Source organism: Trichosurus vulpecula, chromosome 6 (assembly GCF_011100635.1).
Source record: "Trichosurus vulpecula isolate mTriVul1 chromosome 6, mTriVul1.pri, whole genome shotgun sequence".
In the NCBI taxonomy this organism is placed as follows: domain Eukaryota; kingdom Metazoa; phylum Chordata; class Mammalia; order Diprotodontia; family Phalangeridae; genus Trichosurus; species Trichosurus vulpecula.
Window position 1 is genome coordinate 20,444,147 of NC_050578.1, and position 21,068 is coordinate 20,465,214.

The following is a 21,068-nucleotide window of genomic DNA, read 5'->3' on the forward strand; positions in this document are numbered from 1 at the left end:
TCAAAGGGAACTTTTAATGGCTACTTTGTCTACTGCATATGAGCTCTCCTGGCCCTCCTACCCCCATTTTTTTAAAAGAGGAATGAATGTGTAAGTTTCCCTGTTTACTAAATGGTCCTTTTTCTTCCCCTTCAGCAAACAAATGCCTATACTCGTGTGAGCCTGCAGGGAATCAATGTTCTTACTCTATCAACTGAACTGAAGGTTTCTAATCAATTATCACAAACATTTGTAGTTGCTTGCTCCATATGGCGCATGATGCCGTCCATCTCTCACACTCAACATCCATAGGGCATTCTGATAGTGTGATTGATGTGAGAGGACAAAACTATGCAAAAGTCCTATTTTCCCACAAGAGAAAAGACACTTTGAAAATGCTCTTTTGAGAATGACTTACCTGAAGATAGAGCCAAGTAAAACCACCTACCCTTAAAGAATTTACTCTGAAGTGTACAAAATGGCACCTTTTCTTCTATTCCCTCGCCCCCCTAGTCCCCTAAGCCCATCGATAGCAGTAAGAGAAGAGAAAATGTGATTACCATCGATCTGGGTACTAGGTGCTATTGAGGATTCCAAAGGATATTCAGCTTATTGAACCAAGCCATTCTGTCCTGAGCAGATAATTCTTCTCTATCATTTCTTATGATTATATTTACAATGCCTTGCCAGCTCAGATGGTGATATATTTTCAGACAAGTGGAATCCTGGTTAAATTTGCCATCATTAATAAAAATGTAAATTGTAAATAACCATTTTCATTTTAAGACATCTTAATCAAATCAGTGACACATAGCTTTTTTTGGGTTCAGTTTCAGCATTCCTATGTGGGTGAGGCAGTGTAATACAGTAATACATGTACTTCATTTGGAGTTAAAAGAAATAGACCTGGGTTTATATTCCAGTTCTTCTATGTACTATCTATGAGACCTTGGGGAAGTCACTGCTACTGTCTGGTCCTCAAGTGCTCAAGTGCTCATGTACAAAATAAGGTCATTGGACTGGATGGCCTCTAAGGTTCCTTAAAGATCTAATTCTTTTTCTGTTATATCACATATAGGGGAGAATTGGTTCAACCGACAAATTATAAAATCTATTACCTTTCTCGCTGTAATAGGCAACCCTGTAGAGGCTTCATTATATAAGCTCTTATTAATAGCTAGTATGTATATAGTACGTTTAGATATATACACCACTTTACAAATATTATGTCATTTTTTTCCCTCACAAAAACCCTAAGAGGTAGGGACTATTATTTCCCCCATTTTATGCATAAGGAAACTGAGGCCCAGAGATGTTAAATGACTTGCCCAGGATCATACATCTAAGTAAGTGTCTGAAGCAGGATTCAAACTCAGTACTTCCTAATTCCAAGTCTAGTGTTTTACCTGCTGTGCAACTTAACTGCCTCTAAAAACAAGGTATGTTAACATAGAACGAAGCCCTAATGGCTTCTACAAACGCGGAATCAAAATGGGGAAACTTGCCAGCTGTTTTCCCCCTTGAGGTATCTGTCATTTCGCTGGAATATAATTCTAAAGCAAAAATTCTTGTTTGCTGATTTACAAACTGGATCTTATATGTTATTAAAATACATATTTAACCTCTACCTATTCTTTATCGTTAGATTTATATTGTTCCTGCAACTTTAGGTAATTGGCCAAGGTAGGAAACTTGAGTTCGGCAGCTCAGTCATTAAGGCCTTCATATTTTATACTGGATTTCCTGATATCCAGGAGTCCATGGCAAACAGTGAATCTGAAAGTGTAACAAAATCACTAACAAACGTGTGTGTGTGTGTGTGTGTGTGTGTGTGTGTGTGTGTGTATGCGGAGGGAGTCCTCACCAAAGTAATTAAAGGAGAATGTTTTTTGATTTCTTTCTCAGGCAGAGCCAAGATGGCAGATTAGGGACAGCCACCCAGCTGAACTCTCCCATCATTCCCCTCCAAACAACTTTAAAATGATGGCTCAAATGAAATTTTGGAGTGGTGGAAGAACGACAGGTTGGGGCGAGACATTTTTTTCAGCCAGAGAAAGCTTAAGAGGTCAGCAGGAGAAGTCTATGACAACAGGGTGGATGCTTGTTTGGAAGTTACACATTCGGGGCAGCAACAGCAACTGTGGCAGCGGCATGTTTGGGAACTGTCAGCCCAGAGATGCTAAGGTTGTCTGGCAACTGGTCAGGAGGAGATTAAGAGGGACTCTTTGCTGGCACTGGGTACAGCTGGAGATGATTGGCAACTGTGTTGCCTATGGGCATTTTTGAGTCACAGTTTCAGAGTGGAGAGAAGCTTGAGCACTTGAGGCTTCAGGGTACCAGTGGATCTTCCTGGGTAAAGATCATAGCACAGACCAGGAGAACAATGACCATGCTTCTCTCAGGATCACATCAATTTGGAAGCAACAAAAATTTGCAGATGCCCAGAACTAGCTCTGAAAATAGCAGCACAATAAAGCCTGAAGCTTAGGATAGTAGCTAGCCATCTCTAGGCAAGGAGAGCCCAACTTTAACATAAAATTCAAAGTCAAAAAATAGACTAGAAAAATGAGCAAACAACAACAAAAGAATTTGACCATAAACAACTATTACCATGGGAGGGAAGACTAAGTCATAAACTCAGAAGACAACAACATGAAAACAGCTATGAAAACAGCCTCAAAGAACAATGTTAATTGGACACAAACTGAAAAAGAATTTGTGGAAGGTTTAAACAAAGAGATAAGAGTGGTAGAGGAAAAATTGGGGAAAGAAATGATAGTGATGCAAGACAATCATGAAAAGAGAAATAACAACTTGGTAAAAGAGGCACAAAAATCGCTGAAGAAAATAACACCTTTAACATAGAATTGGCTAAATGATTTAAAAAGGCACAAAAATCAGCTGAAGAGAAGAACTCCATAAAGAGTTTGTTGAATGAAAAAAGGAAATTAAAAATTCCTGAAGAAAGGGATTCCTTAAAAAGCAGAAATGATAAAATGGAAAAAAGGTACAAAATTTCACTGAAGAAAATAATTCCTTAAAAATTAGAATTTGGCAAGTGGAAGCTAATGACTCCATGAAACATCAAGAAACAAAATGATGTAAAAAAGAGAGAGAATTTAAAATATGTCTTCCGGAAAAAACTGAACTGGAAAACAGTTTGAGGAAAGAAAATTTAAAATTTATAGGACTACATGAAATCCATTATCAAAAAAAGAACTCAGATGTCATATTTCAAGAAATCATCAAAAAGAACTGCCTTGATATCTTAGTTCCAGAGAATAAAATAGAAATTTATAGACTACACTGATCACAACCTGAATGAGATCCCAAAAAGAAAACTCCCAGGAATACTATAGCCAAATTCCAGAGTTCCCAGGTCAAAGAGAAAATACTTCAAGTATCCAGAAAAAAACAATTCAAATATAATGGGGCCACAGTCAGGATCACACGAGATTTAGTGACTTCTACTTTAAAGGAGAAGAGGGCTTAAAATATGATATTGCAGCAAGCATAGGAGCTAGGATTACAACCAAGAAAAATCTACCCAGCAAACTGAGTATAATTCTTCACATGAAAACTGGACATTTAATGAAACAGAGAACTTCTAGACATTCTTGATGAAAAGACCAGAATTGAATAGAAAATTCAACATTCAAACAGAAGATTCAAGAGAAGCATAAAAAGTAAATATTAAAGAACAATTATAAATTATAAAGTTAAATTATTTATATTTTCTATGGGAAGATGACACATGTAACTTCCAAGAACTTTATTATTATTAGGCCAGTTAAAAGGAATTTACATAGACAGAGGGCATGGATGGGAGTTGATGATGTTGGAATGATCTCCAAAAAAATGAAGAGGATGAAGAGGGAGAAAGAGGGATGCACTGGGAGAAGCAGGAAGGGAGAAATGGAATGAGGAAATTTTTCTCACACAAAAAAGGCTTATAAGAAAAAGCTTTTATAGTGGAGGGGAAAATGAGGGAGGGTGTGGTGGCAATGTTTGAACCTCACTCTTATAAAAATTGGAAGAATAGAGGGAAGAATATATATCCACAGTCAGTTGTGCATAGAAATGTAACTTACCTAATAGGAAAATAGGAGGGGAAGGGGTTAAGGATAAAGAGAGAGAAAGAAGAAAAACTGAAAAAATGGCATGGAAAGAAATACATAGTAAGTAATTATAACTGTTTATATGAATAGGATTAACTCATCCACAAAACAAATAGATAGAATGAACTAGAAATCAGAATCCAACACTATGTTGTTTACAAGAGACAGGGAACACACAGAATTAAAATAAAGGGTTAGAGCACAATCCAAAATCCTTCAGCTGTAGCAAAAGTAAAAAAAAGGTAGCAATCATGATCTCAGACAAAATAAAAGCAAAAAAATAAATTGACCTAATTAAAAGAGATAAGGAAAACTACTTTATGCTACAAAGTACCATAAACGATGAAATAATATCAAAAATTTTTACAGATATTTTCTGACAAAGGACTAACTTTTCAATTATATACTAATTATAAATCTGAGTCAAATTTATAAGAATAAGAAACATTCCCTGATTGATAAATAGTCAAAGGTATAAATGGGCAGTTTTCAGAAGAAGAAATCAATGCTATTTATAGACAAATAAAAATACTGCTCTAAATCACTATTGATTAGGGAAATGAGAATCAAAGTAATTTTGAGGTACCACCTCACCCCTATCAAAAATGACAAATGCTGGAGGCAATGAGTGTAAAATGGGTTCACTTAATAATTGCTGTTGGAGTGGTACGCTGGTCCAAGTATTCTGGAAAAAAATTTGGAAATGTGCACAAAGGGCTATAAAACTGTGCATACACTTTACCCCAGAAATTTACATTCCAAAGAGATCAAAGAAAGAGAAATGGTTCTATATATACAAAAATATTTATAGTAACTCTTTTTGTGGTGACAAAGAGTTGGAAATTGAGGGGATGCTGATCAATTGGGGAATGGCTGTAAAAAGTTGTGGCATATGATTGTAATGGAATATTATTGCACTATAAGAAATGATGAGGGGAGTGGCTTCAGAAAACAAAGAAACAAACAGACAAACATGGCAAGACCTATATGAATGGATGCAAAGTGAAGTGAAAACTGGGACATCACTGTGCATAGTAACAACGATGTTGTAATGATGACCAACTGTGAAAGACTTGGCTATTCTGATCAATGCAATGATCCAAGAAAGTTCCAAAGAATTCATTTTGAAAAAAAAGAGAATTGATGAACTCTGAGCTCAAATCGAAGTATACTTATTTTTGGGAAATATGGTTAATATGGAAATATGTTTGGCATAATTTTATATGTATAATCGATATATTACTTGCCTTTTAGTGGGTGTGGAAAGAAGGTGAGAAGGAGGAAGAGAATTTGGAACTCAAAATTTAAAATAAATAAATAATTGGGGAAAAAGGAGTGACTGAAAAAATATTCCTTCTTCGGGACTAAAGTCTGGGTCTTTGGACTTTTATTCTAACTGTTGGGGCTTAGTCTCTGCCCACCCAAGGATGCCAAAAACTGTTGTGGTTTCATGACGTGTTATGGTGGAACCATCTCAAAGAATTCAGAGTCAGACCACCTCTAATCCAAGTGTAGCCATTTATTAGATTGACACCTCTCATGGAGCAGGCTAAGTTCCAAGAGGAACCAGCAACTTTAGAGAAAGCAAGATGGACTTTTATAGGGTAAAGATGCAATAACATAACAGAAATTATGAATATTAAAAAGGCAGGAGGGGTTTGTTAAGGGATTAGGTAATGGGGTGAGGTCCCAACCACAGTGGAACTGTGCGTGCGATTACTCACAATACATACAGAAAAACTCAGGGGGGTATGTATATATGGTAATGATATTATAATATACTTCTCTACGTCATAAGTTCACTCTAGGTCAGTTTTTTACTATTACTGCACAGGCGCTCTCATAGGGTGGGCCCCTTCTATGGTTTGGTGGTCAATCATCCTGCTCTACATCTTGGTGGTGCTATCTTCCGATTGGCTAGCTATTGTGGTCTTGTCTGGTTGAGATGGATAATGTGGCTGAGGTTGAGTGAATGAGCACATCTGTTTCTGTGGGAATGGGTCTGGAGACAGTGGCTAGCTAGAGGCAGTAGCTGAGATCCCATCACATGGACACACCTGCTGTTTCTGTGAGAACTATGAGTTCATGGATACATCTGTTGTTCTAGTGAGCAGTGAGGCATATAGGAAGAAGTTAGGATGTTGGTGGGGGGAGTGGGTTTAGGTAGGTATGGTGGGCTTGCTGTTCAGTGGGGCCTATAATGAAGTTAGAATATTTGAACTGGGGGCAGCTGTATTGGGATTCCATCATACCTCTCTGGAAGAGAGGGGTAATCAGCACATCTTATACTTAACCAGGGAAGACAAAACGTATTCTCTTTTATCAAGAGGAGTCTCTGCTTACAAACTTACATGTGGATAGGGAAATTATTGTTAGAAGAGATGACTTTTAAGGTCCCTTCTGTGTTTAAATTTATGATCCTAAAGGTACTTAGATTAGTGACAGAGTACACTTTAGCTTATATTCTAACCATCTATGGTAGATTTTCTGAACCTGGGGTCCAGAGACACATTTCAGAGCTTGGAAAGGAAAAAAAAATCTTTATTTCTGCCACCTTTAAAAATTAACTTTTCCTTTAATTATTCGCGCACAGAGTTCAAAAAACTGTTTTCAATGAAGTTTTGATTCAGCCTCATTTCCTTCTAATTCTAATGTCTGCCATTTTGATTCCACTTAATTCATTTCAACAACAGCAACATATTATAACAAAGTATAGAGCACTGTATTAGAAACTAGAGATGATAAAATTTTTAGATAGGATGTGCTTTTTTGCCCTCATTTAACTTATCATATAAAAGAATTTTATGAAGCAAAGAATAATCATAATATATAGCTCATGAGATTGACATCAAAAGTGGGAAAAATTAATATTTAGTATAGAGTGGGAATCAGAAATGGCTTCTTAGAGTTAGTGACCTTTGTTTGATCTGTTTATTCACATATAAATGTATCCTGGGTGCCCCTCAATCATGACTGATCTGAAAACTACTCTGGTACCAGGAATTCTTTGGCTCAGCATCCTACCATTGCTTGTTTCATCAGATGAATCAGAGAATATGTTATTTTAAATTGAAATACACTTAATTAAGCATTATAACCAAATAAATGTTGCTTCCTGGCCTCAAATTAATACAGAGGTTCACTTTCTTAGATCAGCATATCATAGTGGGAGAGAGAACTCACATAGTCCAAGCAACTCATATTCTTGGGGACGGTGCCCTTGTTGGGACTTTCTACCTCTAGAAGACTTGTTGGCTATTCCCCCCCCATCCCACATTAAGCCATCAGTGTCATCTAGTCAGTCTTGTGATGTGGTTGAATTATGGGCTACTGTGTTGGGCTCTTTTCCTGGTTTCTTAGCTATCTGCTTACCTTCCACAGACAGTCAGATCCCTGATGCCAGCTGTTTTGTACCTGAGCTGCTACTCAATGTAAGACTGCTGATCTTCCATTGAATTTTTACCACTAATGTGACTTTTTCTGTTTTCTTAATGGAGGGATCACAAGCTTTTTTAGAATGAAACTTTGGAACTAAGTCATTCTTTTGTAATGAACATTGAAGTTACAAGAAGCAGAAACTCTCCATCAGGGTCAATCTATCTTTCCAAATTTTTTCTAATTCTATCTAAGCTTTCCCTTTGTGAATCTGCCTCTTATTTGACATAAAGTGAGAAAATTACTTATAACTCCTTTCCACTTCCATGATGCTAATCAAGGTCAAAGCAGATCACTACTTGAGACAGAATTTTTCACCTGTTCTTCTGTAGTTCCCCAAACCAGGTAGAAGGAAATTAATGGAGTGGCAGACCTTGAGTACACCCAAGAGTAGGCAAAACTATAGTGGAAGAGGATAATACTGTAGTTCTACACTAACTTCCTGTCCCAAAGACCTCTTTTTGTGTCATTGTTTGGTCTATTAATTAGTTTTTTTGCCATTTAACTTATAGTGGATCACAAATTAATTCTCTCAATTTTTTCTCTGATGTCATTTCCTTCTTTCCTTCCTTACTCCTTTCCTGTTCATACTTGTTTTCAACTGTTTTGTAGGTCAGCTAGTAGAACAGTCTGATAAGAATGTAAGGTTTTGGGAAGAATCATTCAGAGACAAAATTAGGAAGCGAGGATTGTCCTTTTAGAAACAGGAAGATACTAAAGGTTTTGGGACAGGGGAATCACTTCAAAGCAGTAAAGTTTTATGAAGATGAACTTGACTGCAATACATAAAAAGAAATTAGGCTAGAGTCAGTAAGACTAGGAATTTATTTCATGTATGGAAAGATAAAAAACTGAAATAGTATTCAGTGGTGAGAATACAAAAGAAGAAACATAGGCAAAAAAGGGAGTTTTAAGAATCAATGGAAATGGGTCCTTAGAAGACTGTTTACTTTCAAAGTTGTTCTTACCTACAGAAATCTTGGTACTATGGCTTCAATTCTACTTTAAAAAAATCCCAATTTGTCATTTTTTGATTTCTCATATTTACATTTTTAATAGAATTACTGGGAGGGAAGAATTCTTTACAATAAATTCTTCATCTTGGCATAGAGGTAGTTCAGAGGATAGAGCACTGTATCTGGAATCAGGAAGATGGATTCAAATCTATCTTCAGACACACACCAGCTAGGAGACCTTGGGTAAGTCATTTAATGTCAATTTGCCTTAGTTTCCTCAAATGTAAAATGGGGATGATAATAATAGCATTTGCCTCACACCCAGGATTGATGTGATGGTCAAATGAGAAAATATCTGTTTTACAAAAGTGCTTAGCACAGTGCCTGGCACATAGCATTGTTATTCAGTCATTTGTCAATCATGTCCTCCTCTCTGTGCTTATTCCCTTCCCCTATCTTCAGCAACACCAGAAAAAACAGACAAAGAAATGACAATTAGACTTTCAAAAGAGACTTTATTCCTCCTTTAATAATAATTTAAGTGTCTAACAATTTTCATTGACATATAATTCTTTTTTAGCTTATGAATATTCTTTTTTAGAGCAATGTCTTTGAGGAAAAAGCCTTTCCTACACTTGAGGATCATTATTAACTTTGTTCCTCAGCCTTCTCTTTGTTAGATTGGATCATCTGAGGACCTTCCACTTTACATCAAAGTTCTCATTTTCAACCACTTTGAGGGTGCTTGGGTGGGAGCAGTATTGTAGTGAAAAGAGCACTAGATTTGTATGAGGAGACATAGATTTGCATCCTGGCTTGGCTATTGAACAGCTGAGTGAATTGGTCAGCCCCCTTAACCTCTCCGAATATCAGGACTGTTCGTTTGTAAAATGGGGAAAATAAAACTGGCCTGCCTCAGGAAGTGGTTGTGAGGACCAAATGAGATAGAAACTGTTTTGTAAATCATAATGCGCCATAAAAATGGCAGCACTTATTATTGCATTGGATCCTCTCCAAAGTCCTTTCTTCTTCAAAAAGAAGATATAATAGAATAATATTATGCAATATTATGCAAATAATAGAACGGGATATGCTAATTTAGACAAAAGTATGGTCACTTCTGTAGTTATTTATAAGACTGTAGTTCTATATCTCAACGGCATGTCCACACTTTGCACTATTAGTGCTCCACTCAGTAATTACCTATGCTTTGCTTCTGCTGATGATATACCTCACTTTGTTTTCTATTATATTTGCATATCTTTAATTCATTCTCATTAGGTATTTTTCACATTGTTTAACCTAAGTTTCTTAAGCTGACTGTCTCCCACAGCACCAATTTTTTTGTAACACTTGGAAAATTTTGCCAGATCATTTAAAATTCTGATCCTAATCTCCAAGGTTCTGGTCATTCTGCCCAGCTTGGCAACATTTCCTAATCTCTTCATTATTTCAGTTTTTTTTCTTAAAACCACTGCAAATCAAGAGAGGTAGATGGTAGAATAGTGGATAGAACATTGGTCCTGGAGTCAGGAATATCTGAATTAAAATCCAGCCTCAGAGCTCAACTAGCAGTGTGAGCTTGGTTAAGTCACTTAACCTTTATTTCTCTTAACTGTAAATGAGGATAATATTAACAAATACCTGGAAGAACTGTTCTGAGGATCAAATGAGATAATAGTAAAAATCACATAGCATGGTGCTTGGTATATTAGATGGTACATGAAATTTTTCTTTCCTTTACCATCTTCCCCCTCTCCACCAGGGGGACCAACAGGTAGACAAAATCTCCTAATAGAAGATTAATCTTGATGACCATAATTGTGGAATTACCATATGTGATGGCAAGCAGGGTGGGACTGTTTGCCTTTGTTTTTTATTTAGGGGTGCTTCTCAGCATGAAGGCAATCAAGTCCCTTTAATGAATCTTGCCTTTCAAATGTAATAGCAAGAAAAGTGGGGCATTTTGTTGTCTTTTGTTCTGGAATGCTTCTTGGCACTGAGGTAATCAAGTACCTTTGAGTGTTGCCTTTGTTTCAATGGGGAGTCTTTGATTGAATCAAGAGTGTTTGATGATCTACTTAAGAAACAAGAAAGTCCGAGGCCCCAGGCCCCATACCCTTTTGCTAAATAGGTGCTAAGCTGCAGGGCCCTGAGGAGTGTATATATGGTCTGAGGTTGGTGTTTTGTTTTGGGAGCTCACTCATTGGAAGAGTGTTGTGTGATTTGACCACACAAGACTCTGGGTAGCCGTTAAGGAGCCCCGCCCCCCCCCCCAGCTTTGAAAACCCAGATATCAGTGCTTCTCCATCTGGTAGCTATGTATGTAATTTCTTGGTCAGATCACTAGAAGATCTGTTGATTTGTGTTATTTTGCTCTGTTTATATAATTTCTGCTTGTAATTTCTGTTTGTGTTTTCTCTGATGTTCAGGGTTCTGACTTTTTCCCCCTCGAACTAAGTGAATGATATACATATGTTTAATTAAAGTAAGATTGTTAACACTTTAAAGTTGCTTTCCTTAGAAAAGCAGATGAAAGAACCTATGCTAGTGGCCCTCCTCTTTGCTGGTGTTATTGCCTTACACAGCCACAGTAGGGGCAAGTACCATTGTTGTTAAACCATATTAAATAGTAACATTGTGTGATTTGAATCCAGACTCAGACATTTCTCTCTCTGTGGTGCTGGGAAAGATACTCTCACAGCCTTGGTTTGGGTTTTCTTCTCTATAAAATAGGTCAGAGGGTTGCCGTGAGGATTAGATGAAATGATGTACACAAAGTACTTCATGAATCCTAAAGTACTATATGTCAGCTATTTTATCATGTTCCTCCCCTCTTTCATCCTAAGCCTCCTTCTCTTCCCTATATAGTGATAATTAGCAATTCTTCCACTGGATAGGGGGAAGGGTGAGGATGGGGAAGAGTTTGCAATATAGAAGAGAGTCAAACTCTATGTAGTGTTGTTGCTGAAAAGAGGAAGGACTATTGGTCCTCTGAAAGCCCATCCCAGACACTTATGAGGGTTGTTAGGAAAACCTAGCTCTAGTAGATGTGAGAATAGGACCACAGAGATAGCAGTTCAGTGGCATTTGTGATTGGATGAGGCAGGCTGGTGAAAGACTTCTAAGTTCTCATTTTATTTTACATTCACTTTACATTCCTAATGCATGGGTAACTCCCTAATGGAGTATGCTTGTTCAGACAAATGCAGCACTTTTTATACTGTTCCTAATTCGAATTTACACCCTTGCTCTCCATTGGCCAGATGCAACCTCCTGAATCCCCCACTGCATGTTCTCTCACTTGATATGTTCCCCCTCAAACATCTCGTTAAGCATTCATACAAGCTTCTGACCCTTTACCTGATCATAAGCCTGGTTCTGGTAGGTCACACCTCTGACTCATATCCTGTTATCAATTCTGTTATCACCCCCACAAAACTGGGAGTAGTTTTTTTAATTTATTTAACATATTTAGTTTTCAGCATTGATTTTCACAAGAGTTTGGATTACAAATTTTCTCCCCATTTCTACCCTCCCCCCCCACTCCAAGATAGCATATATTCTGGTTGCCCTGTTCCCCAGTCAGCGCTCCCCTCTGTCACCCCACTCCCCTCCCATCCCCTTTTCCCTTCCTTTCTTGTAGGGCAAGATAAATTTTTATGCCCCATTGCTTGTGTATCTTATTTTCTTGTTGCATGCAAAAACATTTTTGTTTGTTTTTTAACATCTGTTTTTAAAACTTTGAGTTCCAAATTCTCTCCCCTCTTCCCTTCCCACCCACCCTTCCTAAGAAGTCAAGCAATTCAACATAGGCCACATGTGTATCATTATGTATAACCCTTCCACAATACTCACGTTGTGAAAGACTAACTATATTTTTCTCCTTCCCAACCCATCCCCCTTTATTGAATTTTCTCCCTTGACCCTTTCGAAAGTGTTTGTTTTTGATTACATCCACCCCCATCTGCCCTCTCCTCCATCATCCCCCCCATTTTTTTTTTATCTTCTTCCCTCTTCTTTCCTGTGGGATAAGATTCCCAATTGGGTATGTATGGTACTCCCTCCTTACGCCAAATCTGATGAGAGCAATGTTCACTCATTCCCCCCTCATCCGCCCTCTCCCCTCCTCCCACAGAACTGCTTCCTCTTGCCTCCTTTACTGGAGATAATCCACCCCATTCTATCTCTCCTTATTTCCCTCTCTCAGTATGTTCCTCTCTCATCCCTTAATTTGATTTCATTTCTTTTAGATATCTTCCCTTCATCTTCAACTCACCCTGTGTCTGCTCTCTCTCTCTCTCCCTCTCTCTCTCTCTCTCTCTCTCTCTCTCTCTTTCTCTCTCTCTCTCTCTCTATATATATATATGTATACATACACACATAGATATATACATACATACACATTCACCCATATATATACATAAACATATATGTATGCATATTCCCTTCAGCTACCCTAATACTAAGGTCTCATGAATCATACACATCATCTTTCCATGTAGGAATGTCAACAAAACAGTTCACCTTTAGTAAGTCCCTTGCAATTTCTTTTTCTTGTTCTTTTTCTTGATTACCTTTCCATGCTTCTCTTGATTCTTGTGTTTGAAAGTCAAATTTTCTATTCAGTTCTGGTCTTTTCACTGAGAAAGCTTGAAAGTCCTCTATTTTATTGAAAATCCATATTTTGCCTTGGAACATGATACTCAGTTTTGCTGGGTAGGTGATTCTAGGTTTTAATCCTAGCTCCATTGACCTCCGTTATATCGTATTCCAAGCCCTTCAATCTCTTAATGTAGAGCTGCCAGATCTTGGGTTATTCTGATTGGGTTTCCACAATACTCAAATTGTTTCTTTCTGGCTGCTTGCAGTATTTTCTCCTTGATCTGGGAGCTCTGGAATTTGGCAACAATATTCCTGGGAGATTTCTTTTTGGGATCTATTTGAGGATGCGATCAATGGATTCTTTCAATTTCTATTTTGCCCTGTGGCTCTAGAATATCAGGGCAATTCTCCTTGATAATTTCTTGAAAGATGTTATCTAGGCTCTTTTTTAGGATCATGGCTTTCAGGTAGTCCAATAATTTTTAAATTATCTCTCCTGGATCTATTTTCCAGGTCAGTGGTTTTTCCAATGAGATATTTCACATTGTCTTCCATTTTTTCATTCCTTTGGTTCTGTTTTATAATATCTTGATTTCTTATAAAATCACTAGCTTCCACTTGCTCCAATCTATTTTTTAAAGTAGTATTTTCTTCAGTGGTCTTTTGGACCTCCTTTTCCATTTGGCTAATTCTGCCTTTCAAGGCATTCTTCTCCTCATTGGCTTTTTGGAGCTCTTTTGCCATTTGAGTTAGTCTGTTTTTTAAAGTGTTGTTTTCTTCAGTGTATTTTTGGTATTTTTTTGAGTCTCCTTTAGCAAGTCATTGACTTGTTTTTCATGGTTTCTCGTATCCCTATCATTTCTCTTCCCAATTTTTCCTCTGCTTCTCTAACTTGCTTTTCCAAATCCTTTTGAGCTCTTCCATGGCCTGGGACCAGTTCATGTTTTTCTTGGAGGCTGTTGGTGTAGGCTCTTGCACTTTGTTGAGTTCTTTAGGCTGTATGTTTTGGTCTTCTTTGTCAGCAAAGAAAGAATGCAAAGTCTGAGACTGAATCTCGGTGTGTTTTCACTGCCTGGCCATATTCCCAGCCAACTTGACCTTTGAGTTTTTCAGTTGGGTATGACGCTTGTAGACTAGAGAGTTCTATGTTCCATGTTTGGGGGGGAGTTGCCAGTTCTGCCACACCAGCACTGCTCCTTCCCCAACCCCCAACCCGGACTGGGCTTAGATCTTCAGCAGGCTGTGCACTCCTGCTCTGATCCGCCACTTAATTCCTCCAACCAGGTGGGCCTGGAGCCGGAAGTAACAACAGCTGTAGCTGCCCCACCTCCGCTGCCCCCAGGGCTGGAAGCCGAACTGTAAACTCCTTCTACTCCTGCAGCTTTTCCCACTAACCTTCTCTGCAGTCTTTGGTGTTTGTGGGTTAAGGAGTCTGGTAACTGCCGCAGCTCACTGATTTAGGGCGCTAGGGCCCCCTCCACCTGGCTTCTGGTCTGGATGGTCCATGCCGCCCATGCTGGACTCTGCTCGGTTCCCAGCTCCCAGCTCCCAGCTCCATGTGGGATAGACCTCACCCAGAGACCATCCAGGCTGTCCTGGGCTGGAGCCCTGCTTCCCTCTGCTGTTTTGTGGGTTCTGCCATTCTAGAATTGGTTCAGAGACATTTTTTATAGGTTTTTGGAGAGACTCGGTACGGAGCTCACACTAGTTCCTGCTTACCAGCCACCATCTTGGCTCTGCCCCCCTGGTGAAAGACTTTTAAGGTGAAGTATGGACATAGCAATCTGAAAATCAATCATTAGGTCAATAAATATTGCATGCCTACTGTTTGTCAGGTACTGTTAAATGCTGGGAAAGTTAACTAAGTATGCTTTCTGGGGAGGAATTTTCCCCGTGAATGTTCATGATCTAGGAAAGCACTATTCACCCCATGGTACTTACAGTTCTAGTTGGTATTAATACAGGATCACTTTAAAGCACTTTTTAAAAAGTGCTTACAAAGCTTCATTAATATTGTGGCTTCTAAAATTTATAGCATTAGAATCTTGACTTGAGCAATTCACTTTATCTCACTAGGTCCCAGTTTTCTCATGTGCAAAGTAAGGTTGGAAAGTACCTTACATGTGTTAATTCATTTGATCCTCACAACAGCAGTATGAAGTGTTTTTATTATTATAATTATAATAATTATTATTATCACTATTTAAAGATGAAGAAACTCCAACAAGGAGATTTTAAATGACTTGCCCAGGGTCACACAGCCAGGGAATATCTGAGGCTGGATTTGAACTCAGGTCTTCCTAACTCAAAGTTCTATTCTCCTCCCTGTATAATCTAGCTGCTTCCATTCTTATACACTTTGATTTTAATCATAAAAAATACCTAAGGATCTTAGAATCATACATCTAGATCTGGAAGGGCCTCAGAGGCCATCTAGTCTCTCTCATTTTACGGATGAGGAAACTGAGGCCTAGGCATCACATAGGTCGTGATTTTCAGAGTTGGGTTTGAAACCTGGACCCTAAAGTCATTTTTTCCCACTATACTACATGTCTCCATGGTAATGCTAAATTTATACACTAGAACATACCAACATATATGTATGTGTATCCATCCATTCATCCAACCATATATATGTGTGTGTATATATATATATACATATATTATATATATGTATATATATTTGTATGTAGTGTGTGTGTGTGTGTGTGTGTTTGTGTGTGTGTGTGTGTGTGTGTGTGTGTGTGTGTGTGTTAGTGTCTTATAAAGTTGCCTCTCTATGAAAGTCCCTCTCCTCTATTTGGTCCAAGAAGATGGAATGAATGCAAGTTAGGTAAGTGACGAAATTGCCTGAGTCTACTGAACTGTTTTATTTCCAGCTGTGTCATTTCCTTTTAATTCTCTTATTTCTATTTTTCAGATTAACTTTGATTTCCAACTGTATTGTCATAAGACCATGATGGAGCTCGAGCTCTTCCCTCATATTATGAGTATTATCTGACTCTCAAACCTTATCACCCCTTCCACTGTTTCAAAATTTCTATTATTTATTGATTTTTAACATTAATTAAAAAATTAAGTTCTGAATTCTTTCACTCCTGCCTTCCCCTCCACTGTGAAGATGAGAAATTTAATATCAATTACATATGTGAAATCATGCTTAATACATTTCCATGTTAGCCATGTTGCAAATCAAAAGCAAGAAAAACAAATGAAAACAATTAGGTCTATTTCTACATTCAAACTCTGGTAGTATTTTTCTTCATAAGTCCTTTGGAATTGTCTTGGTTCACTCTATTGCTATTTTCCTTATCTGTTTTTGCTCTTCTTGGTTTAGGTATCAGCACTATATTTGTGCCATTAAAAGAATTTGGTATGACCCTTTCTTTGCCTATTTTTCCAAATAGTCTATATATTATTGGAACTAATTTTTCTTTAAGTATTTAATAGAATTCACATGTGAATTTATCTGGTCCTGGAGATTTTTTTAATTAGGTAGGTCATTGATGGCTTTTTCAATTCCTTTTCTTAAGACAGGGTTATTTAAGTATTCTATTTCATCTTTTGTTAATCTGGGCAATTTATATTTTTATAAATATTCATCCATTTCACTTGGATTGTCAGATTTATTGGCGTATAATTGGACAAAAAAGCTGTTAATATTTTCTTTGATTTCCTCTTCATTGGTGGTGAATTTATCTTTTTCATTTTTGATATGGGTAATTTGTTTTTTCTTTCTTTTTAAAATCAAATTACCTAAATGATTTGTCTATTCTATTGTTTTTAAAAAACTTTTACTTTGATTTATTAGTTCAGTAGTTTTTTTTTTTTCCTTTCAACTTTATTAATCTCCCCTTTAATTTTTAGGATTTTCAATTTGGTATTTAAGTGGGGATTCTAAATTTGTTCTTTTTGTAGTTATTTTAATTGCATGCCCAATTCATTGAACTACTTTCACTTTTTTATTGATGAAAGCATTTAAAGGTACAGATTTTCCCCTCAGCACTGCTTTGGCTATGTCCCATAAATTTTGGTAGGTTTTTTCATTCTTCTCATTCTCTTGAATGAAACTATCATTTTTATGATTTGTTTTTTGATCTACTCAATCTTTAGGATTATATTATTTAGTTTCCAATTAATTTTTATTCTATGTTTCCACAGCCCTTTATTGAATGTAATTTTTATTGCATTATGGTCTGAAAAAGATGCAATTAATGTGTCTGCTTTTCTGCATTTGGCTGTGAGTTTTTTTTTCCCTAATGATCAATTTTTGTCAAGGTGCTATATACAGCTGAGAAAAAGGCATATTCCTTTCTATTTATCTTTATTTTTTTCCAGAGTACAATCCATCATATCTAATTTTTCTAAAATTATACTCATTTCCTTAACATCTTTCTTGTTTTTTTTAGATTTATGTAATCCTAAGTGGGGAAAGTTTAGGTCCCCTAATAACATAGTTTTAGTGTCTACTTCCTCCTTTAAATATTTTAAATTTTATTTTTTAATTTTTTAAAATATTTTAACCTTTAAATAATTTAACTTTCCTTTAGGAGTTTGGATTATATGCTATTTGGTGAATATATACATACACACACATATATTTAATAATGCTATTACTTCATTGTCTGTGCCATGGTATCTTTTAGCAAAATGTAGTTTTCTTGCTTAGCTTATCTCTTTTAATTATGTTTCTTTTTTTGCTTTTACTTTTTCTCAGATCATGATTTCTATTCCTGCCTTTTTTTCCTTAGCTGAAGAATAATGGATTTTGATCTAGCTACCTATTTTTACTCTATGTGTCCCTCTGTTTCAAATATGTTTCTTGTAAACTAAATATTCTTGGATTCTTATTTCTAATCTGTTCTGCTATTCTCTTCTGTTTTATGGGTGAGTTGATCCATAGACCTTCACAGTCATGATTACTGTGTATTTCCCTTCATCCTATTTTTTTCCTCTTATCTTTTTATTCTGCCCTTCCTCTAAAGTCTGTTTTGCTTCTGACCCCCAGCCTCCCTTAATCTGCCCTTCCTTCTATTAGCATCCCACTCTTCTCTTCTCCTCTTCCCCACCTACTTCCCTGTTGAATGAGGTAGATTTCTTTATCTAACTGAGGGTATATGTTATTCCCTCTTTGAGGCAGTTTTGATGGGAATAAGATTCTAACATTGCTCATCATCCCTCCATTTTCCCCTCCAGTGTAAAAGCTCTTCCTTCCCCCCTACCATGTTAATGGACAAATCTCTTTTCCCCTGCATGACAAAGATGCTACAAAACAAGTATAAGATGTTTGATGTTATAAAATGGATGACAGGGAAATAAAGGAACAAAACTAGAGTCTAATCAAAGGCATCAATTATGCATTCCTTCTGCTGCTACTTACCCCATTCATTTCACCACCACCCTGTGAATACATCTTTGATTAGGAAAAAGGAAATTGTCAAATATATCCCAGGCAACAATGGTAGCAGAAGCAGCAGCCAGACAATGGTTCTTTACTCTCTTCATTCCTCGCTACACAGAATCATCCCCATCTGATCTTTGGGTTTCACATAGCTGGACCCAAAGGAAAAAAAGCTGAAATGTGGTCTGGGATGGTTGACACATTCTCCTTAGTTGGAGATATTATACAGATTCAAGACAAAATGATGAAAGTATCCTAAGCTGTTCCCTCTTGTGTTCTGCAAAAGCAGGTACTTCATAATTTGTTTTGGATGTCATTGATTAGATAAATGAAACAAAAGATAGAATGCCCCTAACTTATACCTCCTTAACTTTTTCTACCACTCTAGGAGAGATATTTAAAACAATACTACCCTCTAGTCTGGAATATCACCTGACCTCTTTATCAAAGCACCCTCCCCCTGCCAGAATTCCTCTATAATTGTTTCCCCACTTCATTAGAATGTAAGCTTTTTTATGTCAGGGAATATCCCATTTTATTTTATATCTCCACTATTTATCACTGATTGTATATCCAGTGTTTAACAGGGTGTTTGACACATTGATAAACATTTTAATTCATTCATTCACTCATTCATAGTTGTACCTAAGACCTCCTCTAAACATAGCCTCTCCGTCCTCCAACTCTTAACTATCCCTATTAAAAATAGGAAGTTTTGGGAAGCCTTATATGGGATGATGCTAAGTGAAGCAAGCAGAACTAGGGGAATGCTGTACACAGGAACAGAAATATTATACCAACAATCAACTGTGAAAGATTTAGCTGCTGTGATCAGCACAGTGATCCACAACAATTCCAAAAGACTCATGAAGAAAAGTTTTTTCTGCCTCCAGAGAGAGAACTGATGAACTCTGTGTGCAGATGGAATTATATTTTCTTTCACCTTCTTAAGTTTTCTTGCTTTTTTCTTTTGCAATATGGCTAATATAAAATAAAAATGGCCTATCTTTTCTTACATTTATCTGATTGCATGGGTGGAGGATGGGGAGGGGGAGAATTCAGAACTGAAAATAAAAATGCTTTTAAATAAGAAAGTAGGTTTCCAGAGATGTGATATTTCTATTAAAATAAACTTGGAAACACAAGGGTAGAGGGAAATTTTGTGATGATATAGCAAAGGTACTTATCCTTTGGCTTTTTCTTTATAATCAGCAAATCCTTCCTTTCTTCTCTGGGCCTTGTCCAGACTTTCCCTTCCTCTCAAAGGAGAGGGCTGTGTCATCTTTACTATTTGGTGACTATTAAAAATGCTTCCCAGGTGCTTTTCTTATTCTATTCTTGCTTCCAGAAATCATTGGCTTGACTTTACGGAACATTTTGATTAAACATTCTTACAAAATTTAATAATAAATGTTTGTTGAATGAGACTGGAACTAAAATTATATAGTTCATACAATCAGCTTTTCAAAGAACATTTCATAAGATATAGTCATCTTCAAAGTTAAATAAAATATGTTTCTGCTGTTTTGTTTTTCATTTTTTAGTGGTTTAAGTTATATTGTTTAGAGCACTGCCATGTAAATATTCTTGAAATCAATTAAAGAACAAGACTTTGGTCTTACATCAACCTAGTAGTAATTCACTGGTGCCCCTAGTGAATGCAGCTTTCTCATTTACCCACAGGGGGTATATTAAGTATTAGGAGAATTTTAATAATTAAGTTTTTAAGAAATAAAACGTATCAGTTAGCATTGTAGTTTCAGAACAATATAATGTTCTGTTGCAATGATAGGTCTGTAAGGATAAGAATACCTCTTTTCTCTGGAAGCACCCTCTCAGTTTTTTCAATTGCTTATAGTTAGCTTCCCTTTAGTGATTTTTGATTCATGTTATTATAGTCATTGCATATGGTATTCTTTTGGTTCTGCCTATTTCACTCTATCTCAGTTCATATGAATCTTTTCCATGTTTCTTTGAATGCCTCATATTTGGTGTTTTACACACAGCATACTAGTATGCTGTTGCTTTCATGTACCACTATTTGTCCAGTTCCCCAAATGATGGGTACCAACTGTTTCCAGTTCTTTTCTTACATAAAATGCAAAAAAATGCGCTACATTTACCTGCAGGTAATTTGTGGATGAGAAAGGTTTTTTCATTTGTTTACATATTGGTGCCACAAAAGACAAAGAATCTTAGAATGTTAGAGCTAGAAAGGACTTAACATAACTCTCCTCATAGAAGTTGCCAGGAAGAAGATCTGTTAGAGGAAATGCAGTTGTTTAGCCCAGATATCAGAAGCCTGGGGAGTAGGGAGGTGTCAGCAATGATATAGATATGTTTAGGTTTTTTTACATACTTTCATTTAAAAAAGGGAATAGATTTGTTCTGGTGGTCCTCAAAGGAATGAACTGTGAGCAAATGGTGGAAGTTGCTGAGATATGTCTGGACCCAATATATACAGAGAAAGCAGAAACAAAAAGAAAATCCATTCCTAAAGATTTGGGCTGTTCAAAAATGGAATGGACAGCTTTTGCAGGTATTGGTTTTCCTTTCAGTAGGGGTGTTCAAGCA